General features: G+C 47.4%; 1 long non-coding RNA gene across 1 annotated transcript in view; it reads right to left on the bottom strand.

The window, feature by feature from the left end:
- Nucleotides 1-22893, bottom strand: part of LOC138266664 (uncharacterized) — a 197746-nt gene that overhangs the window by 3692 nt on the left and 171161 nt on the right. The window lies entirely within an intron of this gene.

Below are 22893 nucleotides of genomic sequence, written 5' to 3'. Positions count from 1 at the left end.
TTTTCAATATCCTCTCTTTGATATTATGTCCAATCAATATTATTGTTTTGATACTCGGTGGGGGGGACACCCTCAACTACATCTATCACTGGAGAGGCAAGGAAAGTAAGATACTGTTGGCTTACCTTTGCAAGCAACTGCATACCGATCTAAGGGACGATGACGAATAACCATGGAAACAATCACACATGTTCTGCTCTAGCTGGACCTAGATAGAGAAAATAACTGACTACCTGCTGTCACACGTGTTCAGATTTCCACTTTAACAAGGGTCATTTGAGGAAGGTAAAGGGACTTTATTTTGCTCCTGTCAGTAAACAGGTCTGGATTGCTAGAGAGGAACTAAGACAGTGTCTATAAGGACAGTTGTCTTTGCAGTGTTGTTGAAGACCAGAAATCCCCCAAAAATCAACCGAGGGAAAAAGTGAATACACGTCTTACTCGTAAAATTCTGTCTACATCGACCCCTGATCAAATCATACATAAGCCATCTTTATATCCCTGCCTTTTCCCAGAAAGGCATCTTTAACGACTGCTTTACTGGAATGAGTGATCGAATCACAGCTCCTCCTCGTTCAGCTCAGAAATAGTGCAAGTCTAGCAAACATGTTTGTTTTCCCAAAAATACATTCCCAACTCGAAGGGAACGGGGATTTTTTGATGTGGTGAGCTTCTAGGAGACTACCGCAGGGTGTAAACAACAGGAGCCGCACTAAACATTTCGAGTCAGCACAAGTGTCTGTCCCGCAACTGTGCAGAAGTCACCAAGCACTAATCTGAGCCACCTGCTCCCTCCACTAAAGTAAGAGAGAAAGTGCACAGACACCCGAACTCATCGGTTCGTGAAGCTGCAACTTTGAGTCAACGAAGACAGATGACTTTAGGACGACGGAAAGAGACATCTCTCTTCTCAGAGCTTAATGGGAGCACGTGGTTGCAAATGGAGCCCACAGGCACTCATTTCTGGGGAACAGAACTTATGTTTCATTATCAGACTTCAACCCAGAACAAAACATTTACATGCAGGAAATGGGGAAAAAAGGACGAAGAGGAAGACAGAAAAACTGGGGTGAAGGGAGAAAGCAGGGAAAAAAAACAATCTGCCTCCGTGTGAAACAGAGGCAGAGAGTGTCTGGTTGTGGATCAAAGAAGCACGAGGTAGAACAGTGGCGGCTGCACCTGAATGGCGGTGGTGGTGCGGGACGGACAGGACGGGGTGGGTGGAGTAAAAATAAAATAAAAACATTTTTTAAAACCCACTAACCTTCTCCTTTGGGAGAAGTGGTTCGTCTCCCCTCTATCCTCATCCTCTTCCTGGCAGAACACAGGCTCCTAGCCAATCACGACGCTACTGTCACCAGCATGAGAGCAGCGTCATGATTGGTTTGAGCGGCCTGCTTCGGTGCTCAGATTGGGAGTGGGAGCCTGTGCATGTTCCCCACTCAGCTGGGCAATACAGCCGGGTAGAGAACATGCAAAGTGGGCATGTCTGTTTGGCCGGCACAACACAGTCTGCCAAACAGACGTGCAGTTGATGGTGCACATACCTCTTCCAGCCCTCCTCCGGCCATGTCCAGCCCAGCCCTGCCCCCTTACTCCCAGGAGAAATAAAATGATAATAAGATGGCATTATTATAATTTTATTTTTCCTTTTACTAAAATTGAGTGGGGCAAGGCTACGCAGTCTCATAAGAGAAGTCGCTGCTGAACAAATCATGCCTTTGTATTTCGTGAGCCTGATATCTGGTAAGTGCTGGCTGCATGCTGCTGAGGAACACTTTGGTCACAAATCCTTATTATTTTACAAATTAAGCACCGTCTCTACCACCTTGCTAAACTTAGGATGGCCGTCTATTGCATTCAAAGGAAGAATGTTTAACTTTCAGCATTTAGAAAAGGAAATGGTTGTATGTCTTGAGGGCTACTCCCAGACAACACCTGCATCTCTGAGATGTTCTCTGATGGGGTTGCATGTTGTCCCTATTTCCAATGGAATCTGACAGGGTGTGTGAGAATAAAGAAGTTGGAAGGTTTAAAAGGAAGAAGCAGACCTAAAGGGGAATGGATGGGAGAGATTATACATCCGGAAATGTGTGTTTCTCATCTACCTACATTACTTCAGCCAGTCTGTAGGGCAAAGACAGCTGGTTCAATCTACAAGGATAGTGCTGCTTCAGAGCTCTCATATTTCTCAGTAACACGTGTGTAGCTCACCAACTCCATGCATTTTCTTTATATTCTGGGACTTCTCGTCTTGGTTTTATATGGGTTAAACAGGACCAAGAAGTAGGGTGGTCATCTTTCTCCATGTCATTATGCACACAGTTTCCTGTCCTGGAGTTTCCACCTGAAAATAATTGCTATCATGTGGGTTTGTAAATTAACTCAATGCAAGGCAGGCAGGTAGTACTAGAATAATGTAAAAACATAGCAAAGGTTTCAAATGGATGGGGATTCTTTCCACTCCTTATGTTGCATAAAAAGGTATGCAAAAATACAGGTTCATGATCATTAAAGAATAATTCCTGAGCAGTACTTAGTATAACAAATTTTATGTCCACAAATACAAATGAATTCCTAAGAATACTTCTCTGTATCTAGTTCTGAATCAATTTTTTCCAAAGATGAACACACAACAGTTTTCCTTAGCTCTTGCAACAAGGTTCTGTATGCCGTAACAGTGTATCTCAATTGCCAAGCAAGGCAGCTTTGAACCACAATTAAGTTATACACTAACTTCAAAATGGCGGCTACCACTTGCAAACCTCATACGGGTCCTGAGCCTTAATGGGAAATGTAATTTCCTTGACTGAACTGACATTTTGCTTAGTGCATCCAGTAAGGTGTAAACCCTTTCTCGAAGTGATGTCAAGACTTCAAGCACCATCACCCTTCCCTGCTTTTTAATGTTGCACTACCAGACAGTTTGGCATATCTCACTCTTGGGCTTGTCAAGTGTGGTCACAGATCATGAAAGCACTTGTCTGTGGACATGCCATAACTGTGTAAGCACCCTCTAGGAACAATACCCAAGCTCCTGTGTACCTTGCCCTGGCCACAGCCATCCACTGGAAGAACGGTTTCATCACTGGGGTACATTTTAAGTTCAGCCACCATATTGAATTGCAGGAAGCTGCTATGTTCTTTGTGACATCTAGATCTACTGGAATTGGCCTTGACTACTTGCTGCCCAAAAATGGAAATGCCTACCAATGCTGAAATACTAGGAGCAGCTAGTATGTGGTCAAGTAATAGGTGTCACTAGAGCAGAGGTCATTCCTTTGTAGTTCCTGAGCTTGGGTATGCCATTGAATCAGTCTTGGAGCCAGGGGCTCTATGTGTGAGGAATTATTTTCATGTGCTTCTACATTTAAGAAGCTACCCAGCGTTGTGTAGAGTTTTCTGTGATCCCATCAATATCGGCAGAGCAATCTTGAAAAGCAGAATTGCTGAAGTTTCAATCTCAGACTGCAACCTTTGCATTGCCCAAGACTGGAACCAGCAGCACTCACTTTGCCAGGAGTCCTGTCTGGGTTCCACTGAAACCCTACACTTGACATTTGATGTCTTCAGAGTCCCATGGGTGACTCTCTATAGACCCATATTACCACCTTGTAGTCAGTCTGTCAATGCATGCATTAACATTGGTAGAGAATGTCTGCATCTCAAAGCCTGTCATTCAAATACTTATTTTAACCTTTTGCACAGAATGTTCATTGATGTTTACAGTCCTTTTAACACATCTTGCCACATATTAACCCCGTTTGTCAAATATGTTGCCTTTCTTCGTTTTAGTGGTGAAGATTACTTTTTAGGTTCCACCTACCAGACAGTGCAACCTGTTTGGTTGTGAAAAGACCCGTTATCAGCTTACAGTGGGATTAGAACCTGTCTATTGCTTATGATTGGTTGTCTTTCTTGTCAGTCTCATACAATTGCTTTTTATTTGTTAGCTTGCGAGGGCTTTTCTTCCTCCTCTTGTTTTTATCCCTTCTATTGAGCATAGCCTCAATCCTTGTGTCTTTCTACTGCTTACTTCTCAGGCACTACCTTTTTCTTTTTGGTTAAGCACCCCATGAGAGTGCATGTGTTTTCCAGCTGTCTTCCTTACTTCTCTTCCCGCTCACCCACACTCCTTGCTGCTCTCTCTCGCCCATAGGAGAGATGTAAAGGAAGAAAGGATACTAGGAATGGGCGGAGTTCACTGAGTTCTCCTTGAAGTAACCAAAAAACTCCACTTTCATGATCCCAGAAAACATTCCAATTTAGCCTTATCTGTAAACAACCATTGGCAAATCCAATAGGGCTCGACCTTGGGGCCTGATGGCTTGCCAGTGCCTTTTAGCCATGCTGTATTAGATTGGCAGGATGCTGTACAGCATGACAAAGAGGTGCAGCGATGAAGCCGTCTCATTTTGTAGGCCCATTGTTTGTTGTAGTAGGAATGTGCACCTATAAAATGGTGCTGGTGCCTTATTTTAAAATGTACCGATCCAAGATGGATTGGTAAATTTAAAAAAACAAGCACTGGCAAAGTCTGGCTTTAATGTACCAACAAATGTGAACTTAGGTATTCACAAATGCTGTTTGTATGCACTGTGTGCACACAAGTTGTTTATCACATTAAATCCTGTTCTACTGAGTACTGGGAAAAAGTAGCAAACAATATTGGCTTCTGTGTAGGAAAATATAGGCGAAAAAGAACTGAACAAGTCTGTCAAATATGAGAGGTGAGTTTATTTTTAACACATAGAATAATAATCCCTTGTGCTTTCTAATAGAAGCAATTCCTGGAAGGCGGAATGATACATTACCAGCTGATAGCATTAGGTAAGAGAGTAAAACTCCTCCGGGTGGAGCTAAGCCAAAGCCCACTCTATGCATATTTTAGAAAATGTCTAAAAATGTGTCACCCAGGCAATTGCGCTATAACGTCAGACCTAAAAATGGAAGTTCACATTTCCTAGATAGGCGGCTATTAGGAAAAAAATAGAATAGTCATGCACTAATATTTGGTCTATTTGCCATTCATGGGCATAGTACTTTGTGGGGGGGGGGGTGATTTATAATACGTGGGAAGCTGAAGTATATCTGGTGAAATAAGTATAAAGTAGTTTTCTGTACATGTAATGCTATTATTTCATTAAACGAAAAGTACTGCATTTGAGCCTATTAGCAGTAGAGCACAAACAAAAAACGAGTGCTATTTTTACACCAATAATTGTGGAAAAAGAGATGGAAACACTGCTTGCGCATTTGTCTCTATATTTGTGGTAATGTTGTGATAACTAGGTGTGGTAACAGTAATATCGATTTGTGGTATAACAGTAAAACATCTAACATACTGTAAAAGACTCCATTAGTGGAGTGGTCCTCATTTCTCACAAATGGAAAAGCAGCACAGCTGCACTGTACCTAAACCAAAGAAGGAATGTGCGTGGCTGAAACTCAGGCGCTTACTAGGAGGAGCTATACTCTACTCTCCTGCATCACCATTGCCTAACAATCCCTGGCTCCCCCTCACTTGTGAGAAATTAGTGCAACACACTTTACGCCACCATGTCTTACATACTATTGGAGATCTATTCCCGAACGGGCATGTCCTATCACATGATGATGATACTTTCATAACGCCTCGTATGTGGATCACTTTGTTTTACGGAGAGTTAACACTCTACGTGCCCATTTCCTGTCCTACCCATTGGTCCATGAGGACTTCCCACCACTGATGATCATCATATCTGACACTGACAGAGGACACCCGGTCTCTCGACTGTATCGAACTAGTCTGACCTTAAAACCTGACTCAACTAAGAGCAGTAGAGGAGTTTGAGGAGCTGATCTCAGACACCCGCTATGCAACATTATCTGGACATATTGTTGCTCCTAAACAAAATGTATCTATTAATCATAAACATAAACTGCTTCATTTCACATTTTTACATTGGGCGTACACCCAGGATTCTGGCTCGTCTCGATCCTACACGTTTGTCCCAGTGTTGCAAATGTCATAGCCCAGAAGCCAACTGTATACATTTAACTTGGGCCTGCTCATACATAGGACAATACTGGACCCCCCACCCCATCTTCTCCCTCCTTTCTACCATGATTAGAGTCCCACTTGCACCCACCCCCTTTGTTGCATTAGTGGGATATACCTACGACATCACCCAATCCGTATGCAGGTTCAGCTCCATCGCATTACTGTTTGCAAAGCGGGAACTTGACCTAAACTGGGGCAACAGCCACCGCCCAACAATACAGGCCTGGTTGATAAGCATGATCCATTTTGACAAAATCAGCTATGACTACACACAGCTACAGCATCTCACATCCAACCCCGGGATATCTGGCATCCATTGAGAGTCTATTTACTCACCTTAGAAACAGACATATGGGACTGTTCTCCCACTCCCCCACCACCACCTCCCTCACATCACAACATCCCCACCACTCTCCACCCGAGTACTGATCTATAGGCATACCCTATGATAATACTATTTTTAACCCTGGAATTCCCTACCACCTTATCTATTAACTTTTGCTTGCATGGCCTTTTTACCCCACATTATTGCTCTTTGACGCAGATGTTTTCAACCCCCTTCATGAAGGCAATATATTATGTGATACCAAATCCTCTGGTTTAAATGGGCAATAAACATTATTGTCTTTTGCTATTTCTTGAAAACTCAATAAGTTTTACAAAACGCAGTATGTAGTTAAACGTGCTTCTACTGATGCACTAAATTTGTTCTACCTTTTTATTGAGGTAAGCGTCTTTGTGTTGCTCAAGGCCACTAAGGGAATTATAATGATGACCCTGATATCACCTAGTATATTTTCTCTTGAGTTCCCATTAACAGGGCAATGTAATTGCAGGAGGCTGAAATAGAAATAACAGGGCTCACAAGTCGTATCCTGAGAGCTGCATTAGAAATTAGGAATCTGTAATTTGAGTCCCAATTATTCCCAGTACTCCACCCGTAGGCTCCTCTTGCGTTCAGCAGGCAGGGTCCCTGAGTGAATGTTAAGGGGTAATAGGGAATTTCTAGGGTTCTAAAAAGGATAGAATTAAGGAATGGAATGTAGCTTATAGGGTTCAGGGCTGGGTATCATTACAGGACAGTAAGGGGTTTGTAGGGTTCAGATAAGGATAGTGTTTAGGAGTTTCTAAAGTTCAGGAAAGGCTAGCTCTAAGGGGTAGTAAGAGGTTTTTAGGGTTCATGGAATTGTAACATTAATCATTATCTAGAGTTTTTTAGGGTTCAGGGAAAGGTAGGGTTAAGGGTAGTATAGGATTTCAAATTTCAGAGAAGGGGTGAGAGTTTACCATGACAAGGGTACTCTACCGGAAAGGAACATTACCTGGAAGGTATCAGCCTTGAAGAGTAAAGTGGCATTCTGGAGAACCCTGCCGTTGATGGGGAGAGGCAGTTTCACCGTGTCAAGGATGGTGAAGCTTCACTGGTTATTATATTTCTTCACCAATATCCCATTGTTTCTCCTGGGGAAATATTCTGCACACTGGATGCCTTTCTGTGTAATCTCATCTGGTGCAACAGTCACAGGACAGTTGCACTGGCCAAGCTATGTCTCCCCACTGATAGGGGGAGCTTGGAGCCCCTAGACTTTGAGCACTATTATCTTGCAGCACAATTGCAGTGGGTTTGTCATTGGTTGGGAGAACACCACTTAGAGGACACAGCTACTTCTTTACCACAATGGTGTATGGACAAACTGTTGCACTTGTTCTGCCCACTCTTCAATGGCCCCGCTACCAGCTCTTGTCTTTTACTGGCAGCTCATCATTGCCTACGCAGAGGCTTGTATATCACAGCAACACCTGTACCATTATCCACCAACCCTTCCATTGGTGGAATTTCCTCACCACTTCTGTCCTAAGAAAATGGCATGCTGCTGACCTGTAGACAGTGAGGGACTTACAGCACAGACCAGTTTACCTAAAGGCCAATTTTTTATCTATAGGACATTTACACACATCCTTCATGCTGCATGGATCGCTGAACACATACAATCATTCAATAGCTCCACACAACGGGCAGTGGCCAGCGCCTCTCTAGTTGGTTGACTAGTGGTACTTTGTGCTAGCTGGAAAGCAGAACTGGGAAGGAAGCCCCATGATAAAGAATTAAGCACGCAATCTTGAGAAATGCAAGGTTTAAACTGATTCAATTCTGTATTTTGCACAGGGTTTATCTTTCACCTGATAAGATTAACACATACTTCCCAGGTGCTGATGCATGCTGTCCTTGATGTGATCAGGCAAGCACCGACCTGCTTCATAGGAGGTGGTCATGCTCTTTGTTCTCTGAATTCTGGTCACAGGTTACAACTCAGTTGACACAAATAACAGGTCTCCCTATGCTGCACACTTGAGAAGACTCCACATACCAAGAAAAGCAAGACAATATATACGTTTTTTGACCTTGCCCTACTGCTTGCAAAACGTACACCCACCCGTCAATAAAAAAGAGCAAAACCCAATCTTGTGGCTGTTTAATGGTAGTTGCTCACTATAAGGGTTGTAACGGAAAGTAAGTCACTACACAGTTAAGAGGTCCAAGGTTTTCAGAAACATCCTCTCTAGCAACATTGGGATGAACTCCGCGCCACTTTACAGTCCCTGCCCAAGGATGCCATGATTTCACCGAGATTCTTTACTTGTTAGATTTCACGATTGTAGAGCCATCATGCTACCGATGTAGTTCAAGTCCTTTATGCTACTGATCGCCTAACAGACATTTCTTCCTTTTTAGGTCTTGGCTAGACAGCTCTTGCTCTGTCTCTTTGAGGCTTGTTGTATATACATACAGCCCGTCCATTGCTTTTCATTTGCTGACTCCAATGCTGCTCTCCTATTCTTTCTCCCCATTTGTCCATGTCATGCATTTGTCATGCCTCTTGCTGTATTTAGCCCTCCCCGACTGCAGGGACCAAGCACTATATAAATCCACTAGTCACCATTTTAACATCCTTTTTAGGAACTGCTTTCTTCTTTGATGAAAAGCAATTCACACAATCGTTCCTGTTGTCCCTCACTCCCGAGCTCCGCTACATTTCTGTAAACAGGCCTGTAAATCTTGTTCTTATTGTGTCACATTTGCTGAGCATTCAAACACTGAGATCAAATGTCCGATGCTGATATCCCGAGGGCATGTGTCAAGATGGAACCCATTTACAAGTATTTGCCACTTAATAAGTATGCCATTTAGCTCCTAAAGGCTTGGTTGAATGAAGCGCTTGGTTTGTTGTTCCTTGCTCGAATGGGGGTGCTGCTTTCAAAGCCGCAACAATGTGCTTAGTTCATCTTTTGGCATATTTACACCTCTGAACTTGTATTGATTTTTTGGTTAGTATTGACAATAAGGACTGTACAGTGACTTCAGCACTTTCTCAATGCTAGGTAACACATCCAGGATGTAGGACTTTTGCTAGCGAGTAGTATCAGACAGAAACAGATGCACACATGAGCATAGCCAGACACACAAAACATCCCACCTCTCCCATAGACCCGTAAATGGTAGGCTTTGCACTTCTGTCAACTTTCAGAAAATAACATCTGGAAATACATTTCTTAATGCCAGTCTCAGCACATACCAGGCTGCAGACAGTTCTCTCGTTATGGTTTCAGAGAGGTTCTTAAAAAGGTTAAAATAAATAGGGAAACTCAGATCACCACACCCAACCACACTCTCTAGTCTCTAGTCCTTTTGAGTCTGGACGGCTGCACCCTAGCCCCCATTCCAGAAAAAATGCGGCAAGGAGGAGGGAGGCCTCCTGGGATGCATCAGGACAAAGGGTTTCTTGTTGTAGAGCATCTCCCACTGCTGGGCCAAGGGCTCCAGCTCTCTGCTTTTTCCCCAGCGGTTGGCTGCCTTTTCCTTGCCACATTTCTGGCATGTACCACAAGAAGGCTCTCTAATTAAGGCTGGCATCTTCATTAAGCAAGAAGTTTGCTGGTTGTTATAACAGCCCTGTCCCTCCTCCCGAAGTCTGTAGTTTTCTTATCACCATGGACATTGTCACGTGCCACGGCTACCCATCAGGAAATCATGTACTCTTTAAACAATAGTGGAGAATGGCAGTGACTATTTAAAATTTTGATGATCATTTAAAGAAAATTCTGTATCGGGAGTGCACAACCGCCAAAAAAAGTGTACAGCTTGATTTTGAAATGTTAACATCTGTATAGTGTCTCTTAAACTGGTTATATGGACGGTAATAAACCCCGTCAGGAGGTTAATAGTGAGAAAAGCATGCACATTGACAGAGGTTAAAATAATGGTAGATAGGTGTCCGGGCACCAATGAGCTGCATGTCCATGTGGTATGTGTTTATTGCTCAGAAACTACCTGCCTTCTTCAATGCGGGGTTTACCTACAAAGCTGCCTTCCTCATTGTAGGGTTTAGCTTCAATATGAACTGCCATTCGAATAACGGCTTCTCTGGCGTACACGCCTGCAACCCACCTCCGCCACCTCAAACCCCCAAATGTATGTCCATCAAAGGAACAAAAGTCCTTTCAGATGAGGGCATTCCGGGTCCCACAACCACCCCCCACATTTTCACACAGTTTTAGTTAAGATTAAGCAGCTCAGACGCTAGTATATGCCCTCCAGTGAGAATTGATGAAAGCACGGATGCTGCTCGCAGTCCGCTTAAGGTGGAGTTCGTAAAATACACCTACCTGGAGTGTACCTTTTAATGCCAGTACAACTGGTCAGACACGCTGGTGGCCTGGCCTGTCAGTAAGAAAGAACATAAAAAACTGCAAGTGGTGATGTTGGGTGGAATTCATCTAGTAACCTGTTAGTGGTGGACTGTGTGATTCAGGCTTTGCATCTTGTTGCAGTAGCTGAGAGAGTTGCTTGTGTCTGTTTAGGCAAATCGAGACAAGCTGCCGCTATCTGCCATCTGAAGAGCACCAGCAATCTGCATTGTCAAAGTAATAAGGTTTAAAAGATGAGACCTATTAGCTTTACCAATACATGTTCTCCTGTACTAGCACATCCATCTCGTTTGTGAGACACTCTTGTAAACAAAAAGGGCTTGTGGCTTACCGTTTGTTGGCTTGCATGACACTCTTCTTTACAGCCTTGTAATTGCTCACTGCAGGCATATCATCATTTACATTCCTGTTTGTGGAGAAAGGACCAAGCACTGATAGATTCAACTTAATCAGTGCCCGTCTGCTGCTCCTGATGTGATTGAGGTACTTACTATTTTATTGTTTTTAACTTCTAGTGCCCTACAACCAGAAGGCATGTGACTGGCAAAAACATACCCAGCAGGACAAACACAATTGCAAAGTTTTATTTTCTATAGTTAACTATTTTCTTTTAGTTTGCCAAGTCTTCTTTTCTCACTTTGCACTCATGTTTTCTTTTGTATTTCCTAGTGGGCGCTGGTCTCAAAAGATGGTGATTATCTTGTTCTAAATATTCCAAAGCAAAATTGTTTCTTTCTTATGTGCATATAATCGTGCATCACACCCAAATACACCCCACTCCAATCCAATTTGCCCTACTCCAATCCACATCAATTCAATCCCCCATCTCAACCCACACCAATTCACCCTACTCAATCCAATCCACTCCACTCAATTCAATCCGCCGCAGACCAATCCAATACACCCCACTCCAATCTAAACCAGTCCAATCAAAACCACTCACCCCAATCCAATACACCGCACCCCAATACTCCCAACCCACCACTCTCCAATCTTCCCCACTCCAATCCAAAACAATCTGCCCCAGTCCAATCCAAAACAATCTGCCCTACTCCGTTCTGCTCCATGCCAATACAAATCAGTATTCCCCACTCCAATTCAAAACAATCTGCTCCACTCCAATTGAAAACAGTCTGCCCCTCTCCAATCAAAAACAATCTGCCCCACTCAAATCTGCCCTTCTCCAACTCAAAACAATCTTTCCTTCTCCAATCTGCCCCACTCCAACATGTCTCACTTCAATCACCCCTAATGAACCCCACTTCAATCTACCCCACTCAATTCACCCCACTCCAATCTGTCCATTCCAATCCAAACCAATCAGCCCCACTCCAATACAAAGCAATCTGCCCACTACAATCTGCCCCCATTGAAATCTGCCCCTTTCCAGTCCAAAACAATGTTCCCCACTCTAATCACCCCTACTGCAATCTGCCCCACTCCAATCCAAATCAATCTGCCCCACTCCAATCCAAATCAATCTGCCCACTCTTATCTAAAACATTCTGTATCACTCCAATCTGCCCAACTCCAATCCGCCCCACACCAAACCAACCCACCTCACCCCACCCCAATCTAATCCACCCAACTCCATCCCAATTCACCCCACTCCAATCCACCGCAATTCACCCCACTCCAATCCAATCTATCCAAATCTATCTCAATCCAATCTACCACACTCTAATCCACCTCACCCCAATCCACCCCCTCTAATCCAATCCACCACAATCCACCCCATTCCAGCCCAAAAAACTTGCCACACTCCAATCTGCCCCACATCATTGGACCCCACTGCAATCCAAAACAATCTGCCGCACTCCAAAACAATCTGTGCCACTGCAGTCGGCCCCACTCAAATCCAAAAGCAATCTAGCCCATTCCAATCCAAAACAATCTGCCCCACTCCAATTTGCCCCATTCCAATTCACCGTACCCCACACCAATCCACCCAACTCCAACCTAACTCACTGCTTTACAATCCAATCCAACCCACCCAAATTCTATCCATCCACCCCACCCCACCCCAATCCAATCCACCCCACCCCTGTTCAATCCACTGCACTCCAAACCACCCCATCCAATCCAACTCACTCCAATCCTTCCTACTCCAATCCACCTGCCTCTGCCCAGTCCAATCCAACCCATTCCAAGCCAGTCCAAGCCACTCCAATCCAATCTATCCAGCCCACCCTCTCCAATCCAGCCCACCCCACCCCACCCCACTTTAATCCAATCCAACCCACTCCCACACAATCAACCCCACCAAGTCCTATCCACCTCGCTCCAGTCCAATCCTCCACACTCCAATGAATCAAATCCACTCCACTCCAACCCAATCCACCACAGTGCAGTCCAGTCCTCCCCACTGCAGACCAAGCTAATCCACCCCTCTCCACTCCACCCCATTCCAATTCACCACACTCCAATCATCCCACCCCTATACAACCCACCCCACCCAGTCCTATAACTCAAAATTCAATACACCCACCTCAATCTAATCTATTCAACCCCACTCCAATCTACACACTCCAATCCACCCTAATCCAAGCCACTTCACCCCATTTTAATGTACCCCACCCCACTCCAATCCAATGCACCCCATCCAGTGTTAGAGTACCATTATATCTTTCAACTAAGTCGTCTGTTTGGGGGTGGAACACCGAGGTTTTGATGTGAGAGATTGAGCGTCTGGCATACCTGTTTCATGAGTTGGGACACCAAGGGGGTTCCTTGGTCTGTAATTATTTCCTTGGGGAAACCGACCCTAGAAAATACTTCAGCTAGGATCTGGGCAATATTTTTGGAGGAACGTTTTTTAATGGTATGGCTTCTGGGTAACTTGTCGCATAGTCTACTAAGACTGCCACATATTGGCTTCCCTTATTGGACCGTGGAAGGGGCCCAAAAAGGTCCATCCCCACCCATTCAAAAGGTTTCCCTATAATAGGAAGGGGTTGTAAAGGAACTGGTGGTGGTCGATAGGGGTTCTTTCTTTGGCAAACCTCACATTCTTGACAATATTTTTTTATAGAGGCAAAGATACCCAGCCAATAGAAGTTGTCTTCTGTACCCCCGTATATCCAGCTAACAAATGAGAGTGAGCAAAAAACAGGATTTTCTCCCGAACTCAGGGGGGACCAATAGTTACAGTTCACTTCCCAATTTCTCTGCTCTGTACAACAACCCCTTTATTATACAAAAATGAGGATAAGGTGGATGGGATTATTCTAATTGTCTTGGACACTCTGCCAAACGTTATGCAGGGTTGCATCTTTTACTTGGACTTGTCTGAAATTTCTGTCTAAAGTCCAAGGTTCAGAAGTAAGAAGGGTGTTCTGTGGTCTTGCTTCCTCTCTAGACTCTTCTGCTGGAACTCTGGAGTTTATATTTGTTGAAACATTTCTAAGAATTCAGGGCTATCAATATCATGTCTTCTGGAAGAGTGTGTGAAACCTCATCTTTCAGGTTGAAAGTTTGTCCTGTCATGGTGGTAACTGTTATGTGTGCCAGGAGGTAGCTCCTGACATCGCCATGGACACATCTAATATTGACCTGGGAGAAATTGAGGGGGTTTAACCAAGTTTCCCCGTACTACGGATTGCTTACATCCTGAGTCCAACAGGGCAGTTACCCATCTTCCATTCAGCTGTAGACTTACATAAAAACACTGCCACACTCTTGGGTATACAGGATGCATCAGGGGCATAATTAACCTCCATGGGTTCCTCTGTAGTCTTTTTATGGGGACATGTTTCAGCAATATGGCCCCACTCTCCTCAGTCAAAACACTGAGACCTCCTCTGTGTTGTGTGTTCAGGTTTGATACCTTTCCCTTTTGTAGATTCAGTGGAGCTTTTAATAGTTTTTTTCCCATTCTTCCCACCAGATGACAATGTACTACAATGAGTTCTCTCCATTTTCTATGGATACAGACTAAGGGGGTCATTCCGACCCCGGCGGGCGGCAGGCGCCGCCCAAACACCGCCCCGCGGTCAGATGACCGTGGGGGCATTCTGACTTTCCCGCTGGGCCGGCGGGTGATCTGCAAAAGATCGCCCGCCGGCCCAGCGGGAAAGCCCCAGCAAAGATGAAGCCGGCTCCGAATGGAGCCGGCGGATTTGCTGAGGTGCGACGGGTGCAGTGGCACCCGTCGCGATTTTCAGTGTCTGCCAAGCAGACACTGAAAATCTTGCTGGGGCCCTGTTAGGGGGCCCCTGCACTGCCCATGCCAGTGGCATGGGCAGTGCAGGGGCCCCCAGGGGCCCCATGACACCCGTTCCTGCCAGCCTCTTCCTGGCGGTGTAAACCGCCAGGAACAGGCTGGAGGGAAAGGGGTCGGAATCACCTTGGCGGCGCTGCTTGCAGCGACGCCATGGAGGATTCCTTTGGCCAGGGGAAAACCGTCAGGAAACCGCTGGTTTCCCTTTTCTGACCGCGGCTTTACCGCCGCAGTCAGAATTGGCCAGGAAGCACCGCCAGCCTGTTGGCGGTGCTTCCGTGGTCGTTGGCCCTGGCGGTCAATGACCGCCAGGGTCAGAATGACCCCCTAAGTTGTGCGCGAGGAAATGTGGTGGCCATTTCGACGGTCTGTTCTATGGTAAAATGTGTATGTTGTCGAAGTACATCAAAAAAGACATCAAAGGTTGTTTACGGAACAGCTTGACAGAATATCAGAGGCAGGGGCTATAAATGGGCACAAGTCACAGGTTTCATATCGCAACTGCAATACATAGTTCCGCACATGCAGTAGGGCGAGTACTAAAGTGTGGGCTAGTGATTGTATCCCTTGGGAATGCCCCTAGTATGGATGACCTTTTTCGAGTGTGAGGTCGCTCTGGGGTGTATAGAATTAAGCTGAGGTAGAGGGGCCGGGATAAAAGGGACGGTGTACAGTCTATGTCAGACGTCAGTATGCATCTTCAAAGGGGAGAAACTGTGGGGGTGGGATGGGGGAAGGGAGGGGAGAATGGAGGAGGTGAGGAGGGGGTGTGGGGGGGACAGGTAAGGGAGGAGGGTGAATAGGGAGGAAGGGGTGTGAAGGTACATTGGTGCATTTGTGTGTGTATATATGTGTCCGCGGGGGCGGTAGGGGTGTACTGGTGGGTGAAGGGGTATATGAAGGGAGGTGTCTGGGGTTAACGAACACCAGCTTGGAGGAAGGGTGCCCACATTTGAAGAAAGGTCTCAGCCCTATTCTGTAGGTTGTAGATGATTCCTTCTTGAGAGGCTGTCTGATACTTGTCAGAAGCCATTCATCAAGGGAGGGGGTGTAAGTGAGCACCAGTGTCAGGGGACACATATCTTGGCCGTGGCGAGCGCTGTGTGCAAAAGGCAGGTTTGTGGACGAGAGAGACTCGGGGCTCTCTCTGTATCATGTAAGATGATCAGGGGTCAAGAGAGAGGGGTCGCAACCGGTATGGTCTCCCTTATCAGGTTCCCCACTGTATCCCAATAAGGCTGAATGGAGATGCAATCGCATGAGATGTGTAATAGGTCACAATTGGTGTGTGGGCTATGCCAACAGTTTGCATGTGGCAGTAGTTGTGCTGCCCTCAGTTTCACAGGCATCCAGTGCTAATCATGTAGGGATTTAAAGAGACAACATTTCATCCGAGGTTCCTGTGCTCCATGATCACGTACCTCTAGTAGATCAGCCCAAAACTCCATTTTATAGTCCCTCTGTAGTCTTGTCTTCCACTTTGTGCGAAGAGTGTTTAAAAGAGGCAAGGAGAATAAATGGCGTTTCAGGAGTCTATAAAGGCCCGACATCACTCTTCGGAAGGGGCCCAACGTTCTGAGATAGGAGATCACAGGAGAAGACTGGAGGGTCCAGGACGGACCCCCATGCAGTGACTAAGACAAGGTGTTGGAGCTGTAAATATCTCGATGATGTTGCGGTGGGAGACCAAACTCGTCACAGAGGACTTTAAAGGGTTTAAGACTACTGTTATCCAGTATCTGCCCCATATGAGTGATGCCTGACAATCAGCTTTACCAGTTTCGCACCTCACCCCCAAATATTACATGTTCATGAAGGCAGAGATCCACCCGAACAGGTGGTAAGCGCATCACCAGAATTTAATTGTGGCCTATATAATTGGATTAGCAGGAAGTATCTCCATAGAGTGGGTTTGGTCCCTGAGGGCACCATAGTAGTGTACGTTCCGTCTGTACACATAGTGCCAGGCCCTGCATCATGGGAAGCAAGTAGGCGAGCTGGGAGAGGTGGCGGGATAATGCATAGTGCTCCACCGAGGATAAGCCCAGTCCGCCACACATGCGGTGGGCTATGAGTTTGGCACTGGTGAGGAGTGGCCCTTACGATCCCCAGATAAAGGAACGTATGCATTTGTCCACTGATCATAATGTGGAAAGAGGGACCAGCAGTGGCAGCATGCCAAGGAGGTATGTGTACCATGGCAGTGTACCCATGTGCACTGCCTGTACTCACTCCCATAGGGAGAGGCCCAGGTGTGACCACTTCCCAAAGTCTTGCTTTGTGCGTGTGAGCAAGGGGTCACGATTGTATGCCAGCATGCCATCTAGGCCTCTATTGGCATAGATCCCCAAATACTTTAGACTTGACAGCTTCCAGTGAATCGGGAGGTCAGCTACAGCCGCACACATGGTCATGCAGGACAAAGGTAGCACCTCACTCTTATCCCAGTTTACTTTATAGGCCAACAATATTGCAAAGTCGGCAAGGATGTTTCTCAGCGCCAGGAATGTGTGGGTGAGGTCTGTAAGAGTGAGTAGCATATCGCCAGCATGTAGATAGATTGTGGACAGGCCATCTGGTATGGGGACCCCAGATATGATTGGTGAATGTCGGATGGAGGCCGCCAGCGGCTCCATAGCGAAAAGGAACAGCAGAGGTGACTGCGTGCAGCCTTGTTGGGTCACACCTTTAATGAGGAATGTGTCTGACAGGAAGGAAGCCTCCACAGTTCACCTGAGCCATAGGTGAATCATAAAGCCAACTAACTTTGTCTATAAAGTCGTCACCCAAACCAAAACGTTGTAGGGTCTCAAAAAGGTACCACCACTTGAGCCTGTTGAATGCATTTTCAGAGTCTAGGGAGAGGGCTAGGACTTCGTTTTGCAGGTGTTTGGCTGACCATAGGGTATGCCCCAGAGTACAGATGTGGATCCTGGATGAGTGGCTGGGTACAAATCCCACCTGTGTATGATGGCTGAGGGACAGTATCACTTTCCTCAGGTTGGCCGCCAGGACTCCTGCCAGAATCGTAATATCCCCGTTGAGCAGGGAGATGGGCCTGTAGCTCCTACAGAGTAGGGGGTCCATCCTCGGCTTTGGTAGAACTCCTATTGATGCCTTATTATTAATGGAACCTAAGGAGTCTGAGCGCTCAACAAGGCCTCATATAGGAAATTCACTACTTTTTCACCCGTCCACTTGTAGAATTCTGCAGGGAATCCATCTTCCCCAGGGGCCTTATGGTATGGGAGTTTGGACATTGCCTGAGCTATCTTTTCTTTACTTATTTCTCTCTTTAATAAACACCTGCCACCGGCGGTGAGCCTAGGAATGTGTATGCTATCAAAAAATGTAGTAAGCCGGGTGGGATCTTGCTCTGTCTCTGCGGTGTAGAGGGTCTGGTAAAAGTTTCTGGATTCAGAGGCAAGGTCTTGGGGCGGGTGAGGATAGTGCTGTTCATGGTCTGAATGGCTGGCATGGCTAGTGCTGCCTCTTGTTGGAATAGTTGAGCCGCCAAAAGAGGGCCAGCCTTTTCCCCTTGCTCATAGTGGTATCCTTCTATCCGTTGAAGGGCACATTCGCCTGAGAGGTGTACAGGGCATTGAGTTCCATTTTAGCGCGGTCAGGATGATGACGCATGTAGGAAAAAGGGTCCACAGTATAACTGAGGGTGTGGGTCGCTGTCACAGCCTCAAGGTCCTTCTGCTGGGATAATATTTGGGCAATGGCGAGGGCCGCGTCCCACATGAGCTTTCCCCGGATGGTCACCATTGCAGCCGCCCACAGAACCTGTGGAGAGGAGACCGACCCTTTGTTGTTGTCCAGGTAAATGGAGGCATGAGAGTGTAACTGGGCCTTGCCTTGGGGTGTGCGGTACCGTGAAACATTCAGGCGCCATGGCTTATGTGCAAGAGTGGTGAGTCCCAGGTCCAAACTCAGTAGGACAGGGGAATGGTCTGAAAGCGCAGCTTACAGGATTCCCTGACTAGGGCAACTCTCCAATGTGAGGTCAAGAGGTAGTCTAAACTAGATTGGGTGCCATGGACCAGTGACATGAACGTATATTCTCTGTCATCCAGATGTGAGAGACCACAGTGGTCCACCAAGGCATGATCAGATAGTATGTGTCCCAGTAGGGCTCTGTCCGCATTGTTGCTGAGGTCTAAAGGGCCAGTGCAGTCAAGTATAGCATAATGGGCCAGGTTCTAGTCCCCTCCGAGGGTATAACAGGAGGCGCCTATCTCTGTCAGGAGCCCATTGGCGAATATATGAAGCCAACGCATAGTATGTGGTTGCCAAGTTTGAATTTGGGAAGAACACAGCGTCCATCCGGGTCGGACCAGGTCTTAAAGACTTGAATGGTAATAATCTACGCATAAGCATTGCGGTCCAGGTACCACTGGTGATGGCAGTGGGCAGCTGCTATGCAGCACTCGCCCCAATCAGTTATGATGCGATTTCTCAGATTCCGGGTGAGAGAGAGATGTGTTTCCTGTAGGAAGGCCACATCTACGTACTTCGATTGTAGGAAGGACAGTACTTTTTTCCTCATAGTATATTGCGTGAGGCCGCTGACATTCCAGGAGAAGGTTCGTAAAGAGTGGGGAGGCATGGGACCTGGGGTGGCCATCGGAGCCGCAGAGGGGTGAGGCAGTGAAGTGTGTGTGTCGTGGGCTTAAAAGGAAAAATAGAGAAGATGGGAATTGGGAGGGGGGAATTCGGTGTGAAAGGGGAGGGAGAGGGAAGGGAAGGCTGTATGGGGAGGTAAAGACATGGTGAGGGAGTGGTAGGAACCCCTCGATGGTGGGGGGGGGGCATAGTAGTTACAGTAAGTGAAACAGGAAAGGAGGGAACGAGGGAAGTAGGAAAAAGAAAGAGAAAAGAAAAGGAGGGATGGTGGGGGGAGAGGAAACAAAAGAAAATTTCCAAAGGGCCAGCGCTGAGTCGAGGGTGGGACCTTGGTGAGAGCCGAAGGCTCTTGTCTGTGTGTCTAAACTTGTGCAGCTGGTGCACCAGGCGCGCTATGAAGGAAGCGGGCAGAGGGCATAGGTAATGATAAACCTGGTCAGCTGTGGAGCAGGGGGCAAACAGGGGGTTGCAAGGGCCTGTTCCCGTGTAGAGGAGGAGGGGACCCAGGGAGTGATGCGTGTTAGTGCTCGGAGGTCTGGTTTGGGGATGTGTGTCAGGGAGCGGGTGATGACCATGTAACTATCCCTCTTTGCTGTGGGGCGTATAATGGTGCTCCATTGCCACCAGGCGATGGGGTTATGGGATCAGAGATGGAACATAGGGCGGCCTAGGCACAGACCTGTATCGCTCCACATAATTTGTATGCCAAACAGCATAAGGTATCACGGTATTGAGTTAAGAGGCCATCTGGCATTGTGTGTGATACGGGTGTGAGGGGTAAAGTCATTGTGGGGCAACAGGCCCCATAGCCATATAAGAACATTTTGACACTTAACTACATAAGTCAGCATAATTTTTAAACCTGAAAGCAAAATAAAGAACATTTGACATCCCATTTTGGATTATTATGACCAATCGTCCCTGTGTGTGGCAAGGAGGACAGTAGCAGGATAGAACCATTTATAACTGTATGGGATACGAGCCTTCGTATCAACCCAGGGGCATTTGGAAATGCAGAAATACAAACATGCTTTACAACATTGTTCAAACAAGCAGGCGACTAAAGAACTAATAGGAGAAACAGCGTCAGCAGTAGTACTGTAGATGCAAAGGATATACTTATCCGTCCGGCGAGTGGGTGCCTTAGGGTTCCACAGTTAACTGCTTGGACATCCATTGATGGAGGGCTGGTCTCATTCCTCTAGGGGAGATGGTTTCAGCAGGGATCTGGATTTGTCTCTGCCCTGATCCTGAGTAAGGGACTGGAGGGCTGTGTCCCTACCGTCCTGTGATTGGCGAGGTCATTCAGTGGCCCTGCCTAATTTTTGGTTCCCATAGGAGCTCCAGTGGCTGCTTGAGGTGGCAGGGAGAGAGGATGTGCTTGTGGAGGGGGACGCAGTCGATGCTTACGTGGGGACATGTTCCATTGGCTGGTCAAGGAGGCTTTTCAGGTAGAGGCTCAGTTCATCCGGGTCAAAGAAGTCTCTGGACTTGTCATCCTTCGTTATCCATATGCTGGCAGGTTCGAACAGTCCAAATTTGATGTCCAGCTTCTGACGTTGGGGTCGAAGGGCCAGGAATGCCTTCCTTTTGTCATTGGTTTCCCGGGGGAAGTCGGCTGCTATGCAGAATTCATGCCCCTCGAAGTTGTATGGGCCTTGGGCACAGGCAGCAGTTAGCAGGTGTTGCGCTTGTTTGTGGCGAAAGAAGCATGCTATTACGAGATGTGCCCTCCCTGAAGCATCTTTGCGATTGGAGCTCCAGTGGGGGGCAGAATGTGAGGCCGGTGACAATAGGAAGGATTCCCCTGAGGAAGGCCCTGGTATCTGTGCCCTCTGCTCTTTTTGGGAATCCGAAGAAGCGGACATTGGTGGTCATTCCAACCCTGGCGGTCCATGACCGCCGGGTTGGAGGACCGCGGGAGCACCGCCGACAGGCCGGCGGTGCTCCAATGGGCATTCCGACCGCGGCGGTAAAGCCGCGGTCGGACCGGCAACACTGGCGGGCTCCCGCCAGTGTACCGCCGCCCATTGGAATCCTCCAAGGCGGCGCAGCTAGCTGCGCCGCCGAGGGGATTCCGACCCCCCCTACCGCCATCCAGTTCCCGGCGGTTCTCCCGCCGGCAACCGGATGGCGGTAGGGGGGGTCGCGGGGCCCCTGGGTGCCCCTGCAGTGCCCATGCCACTGGCATGGGCACTGCAGGGGCCCCCGTAAGAGGGCCCCTAAATGTATTTCACTGTCTGCTGCGCAGACAGTGAAATACGCGACGGGTGCAACTGCACCCGTCGCACTGCTTCCACTCCGCCGGCTCGATTCCGAGCCGGTTTCATCGTGGAAGCCTCTTTCCCGCTGGGCTGGCGGGCGGCCTGAAGGCGGCCGCCCGCCAGCCCAGCGGGAAAGTCAGAATTACCGCTGCGGTCTTTCGACCGCGGAACGGTAACCTGACGGCAGGACTTTGGCGGGCGGCCTCCGCCGCCCGCCAAGGTCCGAATGAGGGCCATTGTATCTTCGGCTTCTGTCCTACACGTCCGTGAGCTTGTTCCGCAGGTATAGCAGTTTCTGGTCCCTATCTGGTGTTGTGTTGAGTCTGCCTTCTACGTTCACGAGAAGGTGGTCTATCTCTGTCACCTTGTCCTGGAATCCAGCAATGTCTGTCTGGATAGATTTGGACTCTACAGCAAGATCTGATATTTTGGAATCCATGCCCTCTAGCCAGCATCCCACTGAGGTGATCTCCTGTAGTAGTCGCTCCATTGTATTATTTTGACACAAGCTTGCAGGGGCTTCAGCTGAGCCAGAATCAGTGGACACTTGCAGAGCGGTCATGGTACGTTGTTGGGAGATGGCCTCTGAGAAAAGCAGCTGACGGGCAGGTTTCCCAGATGATTTGCCGGCGAGCATCGTCAGGTCAGGAACTTGCTAATCATGCAGGTCTGGCCTCTCGGGGGAGGTGGGGCGGCGTGATACTAGTGTGATGGTTCACCTCAGGATACAGGAAGAAGGGCAACACTACCTCCCATGGCAGTGATCAATGAGAGAGAGCAGGCCGTCCTGATACTGATGTGCACTCTGCATGGTTTTAGTCTGTGGCGCAGGTTCTGGGTCCTCAGCGTGATCACTTTATTTCATTGTGGTGTTGGAATGTGGGTGGCCCCCCACGATAGTAGTGGTTCGAAGAAAGACTGGGCAGAGTCATTTAGTCACAGGGAGACCCGTGGTAGGGTAGGATTTAACCCATGGCTGGGTTTTGGGGGGGTGTCCAGCTAGACATGCGGGTGTAGTGCATGTCTCTACT

Source organism: Pleurodeles waltl, chromosome 11 (assembly GCF_031143425.1).
Source record: "Pleurodeles waltl isolate 20211129_DDA chromosome 11, aPleWal1.hap1.20221129, whole genome shotgun sequence".
NCBI lineage: Eukaryota > Metazoa > Chordata > Amphibia > Caudata > Salamandridae > Pleurodeles > Pleurodeles waltl.
The sequence above is the reverse complement of the archived record's forward strand: the minus strand, read 5'-3'. Positions and strand labels throughout refer to the sequence as shown.